The sequence below is a fragment of the Eurypyga helias genome, unplaced genomic scaffold, assembly GCF_000690775.1.
Source record: "Eurypyga helias isolate BGI_N326 unplaced genomic scaffold, ASM69077v1 scaffold6474, whole genome shotgun sequence".
NCBI lineage: Eukaryota > Metazoa > Chordata > Aves > Eurypygiformes > Eurypygidae > Eurypyga > Eurypyga helias.
The window spans coordinates 34532-41408 of NW_010245534.1; the positions used below are offsets into that span (position 1 = coordinate 34532).

At 42.8% G+C, this 6877-nt stretch overlaps 1 non-coding gene across 1 annotated transcript; it reads right to left on the bottom strand.

Moving 5' to 3' along the window:
• Nucleotides 1-5639: 5639 nt before the first annotated feature.
• TRNAS-GCU lies at nt 5640-5721 on the bottom strand. Its single transcript has one exon. It is a non-coding gene; the product is annotated as a tRNA-Ser (tRNA).
• Between the last annotated feature and the right edge of the window lie 1156 nt (nt 5722-6877).

A 6877-nucleotide genomic window follows, 5' to 3' on the forward strand; every position in this document is an offset into this window, starting at 1 on the left:
GCAAAAATAACGGAGAGGTGAAGTAGAAGTGCAGGGGTAGTAGCCACAGACTAGCATACTGCACAACTGACAATGTATGCTTGATTCCATCGGTTGCTGTTGCAACTCACACCCAAAATGTCAATGACATGTATTTCTTGACATCTTAAAATTATTAAAAACAGGTGATGCTTCAGGAAAACCATGAATTTTTATAAAAATATTTCACTAAATTTTATATAATAGATTAAAAATATTTTAATTCTATACATTTTATATGAATTGCAAAACTTGCTATAGGAATACATGATAGCTAATTGAGAAAGAATTCGCCTAATGTTTGATGCAGTTCAGAGGAACTTTCCGTTCATTCAGCATTCAATTACTGTAAATGTGTACACTGTCTGCAGCCTGAGCACATGCAGAAATGTCTTCCTACTTTTCTTGCTACACTAGAGGCTTTTCTTAGCTAAGCTCATGTAAAAAGAATGTCCACACTGACAGTAAGAAATGCATCCTATGGGCCTGCTGTTAAACTGTGAATTCATACTATATTCAGGTGTTTTAGGCATAAGGGCTTAAAAAAGTACAAATGGGCAAGAGAAGACTTTGGTTCATAAAATCACTGCAGTCCTATCTGCTCAGTCCTGGTAACTGTGTGTACACTCTTTGGAAGTTCAGTTAGTACCAAGTTGTTCTTTTCGTATCCAGCCTTTTCCTCGGGTGATGCTCAAGCACAAGTCACCTGCAATAATACTGGCCTGCCCCAACTTGTTGAATAAAACAGCTCACATTCTGTTGGGATGTTCCAGAAATTACTTGTTGCCATGCAAGTAAGGCAGCTGGAAGACAAAGACAGAGCAAATAAAGCTCAAAGTGAAACCTTGTAAACATGAAGACAGCTCCTGCAGCCCCTCATAGCAAAAGCAGTCATGTTTGCTGAGGGCTGTTGTTGACCTACCTCCCAGACACACAGTGATAAGAATATATTGTCACGAGGCCATAGAAATGCTGGTCCACTTCAAAACTTTTCAGAAGAAAATGTGGAGTAGTCATGGGGCAGAAAGAAATTCATAACATGAAGATAAGAAAAATCAATACCAATCTTGAGGAATATTTCTATCATCCTCTGGACCTCAGACCTGTGAATAATCAGTGTGGAGTGTGCACATTAATAATGGGTACAGCGGGAATGAAGATTGCCAGACAGTTATTGTTATGCAGCATCGCTCTTGAGCCAGAGGGGACCAAAACTAGGCCCTAGAAACTTGTCACAATACAGTACAATGCAACATAATAATTAGTATCTTTCAGCAAAAAAGCTTCCCGAGCTCCCTTAGAGCTACTACTCACAACACACAAATTCTTGTTGGATTCAGTTATTTTGGATGACCTTGTCCACCCTCTATTACTAAGGGGTTTAGAAGGCCTAACCTGATGATCACCAATCCGAAAGACATTATTCAGCCCCGTTGTGTCCAGGTGCAGGTCTGCAGAAAAAGACACTTTTAGTAAGCTTAAAGCAAGACAATACTGCTTACCAAATCTGCTAGGGCTGGTGTGTTTGAGTACTCACTTCAGAAGGATGAGCTGATCTACACACAATTTGTGAGGGACATGATTTCTGACAGCTATGATTATTAGAATCCCTGAATGCTTTGGGAACACAAGTCAGGGTAGCAAGTTGATATTCTTAATTACAGAGTTTTAAAAATGTGTCTGTGGTTGCTGCTGAGCTGGGCACATGAAGGAAGTAGTGTACATGAAACTAAGGAAAAGAAACCTCAACCTTTATTGTAACAAATCTTTATGTACACTCTGCAGATAAAAAGGCATCATTTCAAATCAACTTTATTTCCAGCAATTTTTCCCAGTCCTACCACAGAACGTAGGCTGACTTCTTCAGTATCGATCCATCACACAATAGTTACCAAATCTATTTCCCAAATACTTGCTTATCCTCTTCTGAGTTTCAGTACCAAAACCATACAAAACTCTTTTGAAAACCTTTGGAAAGGTAAGGTGAGGAGGAGGGGATTCACAGATACACTTTAGCCTCTTCAAACTTGTCTCCCCATTTCCTCTGCAAACACAGAACGAGAATCTGATTCCTCAAGGGGCAATTCAAAACCTTTATATTGGTATCTGCCTCCAAGACACATTTTAGGATTGAGAGCCAGCTTGAACTATATAAGTAAGATAGATTAGACTCAGTAGGCGATAATCAACCTTTATAATACACCATTGATTGTATTAAGAAATACTGTATGTTTTGTGATTTAATGGCATTATTTTTATATCTCCTCACTATTTTCCCCTCCTATATCAGAAGACCGTCAGCCTAAGTTTGCCTCGTGCATGAGCTGCTGATATCCACGTACTATTCCATGAAGAGTTTGGCATGCCTGTTGGATCTTAAACCTTTTCACAGGATTTGGCTTTATTTCCCCAGCATGATGAAAAACTTTACCTTGAGGGTGTCAGAGCATTGGAACGAGCTGCCCAGAGAGGTTGTCATCTTCTCTGGAGATACTCAAAACCTGCCTGGATTCGTTCGTGTCCAACCTGCCGTAGACGAACCTGCTTTGGCAGGGAGGTTGGATTAGATGATCTCCAAAGGTCCCTTCCAACCACCAGCATTCTGTGATTTTCATCTGAGAAAGAAACAGATTTAAAAAGCAACATATTCTTCCTATTTTCCTGCAAGACCATTCTGTTTCAGTATTATTTTTCTCTAGCTCCCACAGAGTTAATTAAACCACATGTGAAAAAAAAACATGTAGGATGATGAACACTAATGAAAAACTCTTCTGCCCAGGTTTCAAAGGCCAGAGGCACTGTTATCAGTTCATTTGCTTTCATAAATCTGGACCCAGAATTTCAGCCAGCAGTTCCTGCATGCATTTGATGACTTCTGGTTGAGATCAAGCAATATGAGCTATCCAAGCCCACTGTAAAAATTTCAAGCAATAAAAAACTCAACCCATCCAATATAGAATTTATTTTTTTGTCTTTATGGTATGGGTATTAAAACAAAAAAATAATGCAATCACTGTGTTTTGCTATGTTTTCAAACATTTAAACAACATTTCAACACCTTTTCCCCCTTTGAAAAAAGTCCTCAAACAACTTGTGGCCTCAGTAATCTTCAGCTGAAGATAACCTAAATAAAATCAGAATCATAGAATTGTAGAATAGTTCTGGTTGGAAAAGGCCTTTAAGATTGTCAAGTCCAACCATCAACCTAGCACTGCCAAATCTACCCTAACCCATGTCCCTAAGCACTACATCAACTCGTCTCTTAAATACCTCCATGGATGGTGACTCCACCACTTCCCTGGGCAGCCTGTTCCAATGCTTGACAACCCTTTCCATGAACAAATTTTTCCTAATATCCAGTCTGAACCTCTACTGATGCAACTTGAAGCCATTTCCTCTTGTCATAGAATCATAGAATCATAGAATGGTTTGGGTTGGAAGGGACCTTAAAAATCATCTAGTTCCAACCCCCCTGACCTGGGCAGGGACACCTTCCACTAGACCAGGTTGCTCAAAGCCACATCCAGCCTGGCCTTGAAGACTATAGGCCTTGTCCTATTCCTTGTAATGTGAGAGAAGAGACCAACATTCCCCTGTCTGCAAGCTGCTTTCAGGTAGTTGTAGGGAGCAATAAGGTCTCCCCTCAGCTTCCTTTTCTCCAGATTAAACAATCTTAGTTCTTTCAGCCACGTCTCATAAGACTTGTGCTCCAGACCCTTCACCAGCTCTGTTGTTCTTCTTTGGACATGCTCCAGCACCTGAATGTCCTTGTAGTGAGGGGCCCAAAGCTGAACACAGTATTTGAGGTGCAGCCTCATTAGTGCCCAGAACAAGGGGAGAATCACTTCCTTAGCCCTGCTGGCCACACTGTTCCTGACGCAGGGCAGGATGCCATTGGCCTTCTTGGCCACCTAGGCACACTGCTGGTTCATGTTCAGCCCCAGATCCCTTTCTGTCAGGCAGCTTTCCAGCCACTCATCCCCAAGTCTGTGGTGTTGCATGGGGTTGTTGAGACCCAAGTGCAGGACAAGGCATTTGGTCTTACTGAACCTCATACTGTTGGCTTCAGCCCATCAATCCAGCCTGTCCAGATTCCTCTGTAGAGCCTTCCTACACTCAGGCAGATTAACACTCTCCCCCCTCATTTTGTGTCATATGCAAACTTACTGAGGGTGCAATTGCTCCCCTCATCCAGATCATTGATAAAGTTGTTAAAGAGAACTGGCCCCAATACTGAGCCCTGGGGAACACCACCTATGACCATCCACCAACTGGATTTAAATCCATTCACCATCACTCTTCGGGCCCAGCCATCCAGCCAGTTCTTAACCCAGTGCGAGCGTATCCTCATTCAAGCCAGGAGCCCACCATCTTCTCCCAGAATGCTGTGGGAAACAATGTCAAAGGCTTTATTAAAGTCCAGGTACACAACATCCACAGCCTTTCCTTCATCCACTAAGTGGGTCATCTTGTCATAGAAGGAGATCAGGTCAATCAAGCAGGACCTGCCTTTCATAAACCCATGCTGACTGGGCATGATTACCCGGTTGTCCTGCATGTGCCATGTAATGTCACTCAAGATGATCTGCTCCATGACCTTCCCCATCACCGAAGTCAGGCTGACAGGCCTGTAATTCCCCAGATTCTCCTTCTGGCCCTTCTTGTAGGTAGGTGTTGTATTTGCTAATCTCCATTCTACTGGGACCTCCCTAGTTAGCCAGGACGGCTGGTAAATGATGGGAAGTGGCTTGGTGAGCACATTCGCCTGCTCCCTCACTATCCTTGGGTGGATTCTGTTTGCCCCTATAGACTTACGTGTGTCTCAGTGGTGTAGAAGGTTGCTAACAGTATCTTTTTGGGTTATGGGGTGTGCATTCTGCTCCCCATCCCCTTCTTCCAGCTCGGGGGGCTGGGTATCAAGCTAACCACTGGTCTTATTACTGAAGACTGAGGCAAAGAAGGCATTAAGTACTTCAGCTTTTTCCTCGTCCTCTGTTACTATGTTTCCCCCAGCATCCTGTAAAGGATGGAGATTCTCCTTACCCCTCCTTTTGTTGTTAATGTACTTACAGAAATAATTTTTACTGTCTTTTACAATAGTAGCCAGATTAAATTCTAGTTGGGCTTTGGCCTTTCTAATCTTCTCCCTGCATAGCCTCATGACATTCTTGTAGTCTGGGTGACCTGCCCCTTCTTCCAAAAGCCACAAACTCCTTTTCTTACTGAGCTCTCTGTTTAGCCTGGCAGGTCTTTCCTGCCAGCTCATCTTCTGGCACATGGGGACAGCCTGCTGCTGTGCCTTAAGGATTTCCTTCCTAAAGAGTGTCCAGCCTTCCTGGGCTCCTTTGCCCTTCAGGACTGTCTCCCAAGGGACACTGTTCACCAGCTCTAAACAGGACAAGCCTCTCTGAAAGTCTAAGGTGGCAGTTCTACGTCTAAGGTGCCAGGTGCCAGTCTAAGGTACCAGGTGCCAGCTCTACGAAGAATCAAAATTATTATCATTTCATGGTCACTGTGCCCAAGACAGCCTCCAAACCTTCACATCACCAAACAAAGGCTTACTCGGGAGCACACAATGATCTGCTCACACACAGCAGATCACAGAAACTGCCCCTCTGGATCGACGAGGATGGGATTCGAACCCACGCGTGCAGAGCACAATGGATTAGCAGTCCATCGCCTTCACCACTCGGCCACCTCGTCTGTGTAGGTAGGAAGGAACTGCAGCTAAGTTCCACCAAAAAAAGAGTATTAAGCTCAAAGGTGAAGAGACTGGAGACAACTAAGGAAGAAGAAATGGACTTAGGGGATGGGATATCAGGGACTCGGGGCTGCTGTTTAGGAGTACTTCCCCTGCATATCATCCCGCTCTCCTTACAAATAGAGCAGTTTGCACAGCAGGTTACACTGGGAGGAACATGACTAGGTCATCAAGAGAAGCTATAGTCCATCTCACGATGAAATACATCTGCAACAGTTTCTAGTGCTAGTTTTGGTACTCTCAGTTCAAGGGAGATGTGGAGAAAGTGGAGCTGGTCCAGCAGAGGGTCTCCAACACAGTCAAGGGGTCTAGGGCACATGACCTACCTCTGTGAAAGAAGTTGAGCTTCAGAGGTCCTTTCCTGTCAGTCTTCCCATCAACCTCATGCAAGTACAAACCATGCTGTTCCTGAATCATGAGAGGGTGAGAAAGTTATGGAGGTGTAGGACAGACAGGGTTATTTCATTGTTTTGACAGATAAGCCATGGGTTTATAAAGATGAGGGTGTTATAAATGTCAGACAGAATCAGAAGATGCTTCGAAAGGCTTTTGGGGTTAAATCTTTAACCCCTAGATGTTTCTGAAAAGGGTCAAAACAAATGCCATAAAATCAAAAGTCAGATGGATTCTATGAATGAGAATAATGCAAAAGTGCCAGCAAAGAGCTGGAAACCATTCACTGAAGAATCAAAGGACACTCCGAGAAAGCCAAAGAGCGAGAGAAAGTCATTACAAAGAGGCACGAAAAAAACAACATAGCTGTGTTCTGTAAATACGAAAGTGAATAAAGAGTTGGAGTTTGAAATGGAAAGTAATGATAGGAGAAAACGTGATTTCTTCATAATATTTTTCTTTATATTTCTTTATAATGGAACCCTTGACTAAAATTCAAATAGGTTAAGAAAATGCCCTCTTTATTCCACACAGGCTAGTAGCATATGCTGCTGTAGCCAAACTGTTAAATGAAACCCTTCTGGATGAAAGTAAAAGTAAATGACTGGCCATTTATGTTACTGACAATTTTTCTAAAGACTACTTTATAAATTAAGGTTGCAATTATAGCATGTTTTTAGGCATCTGTCTATCTCTGGTCTAATA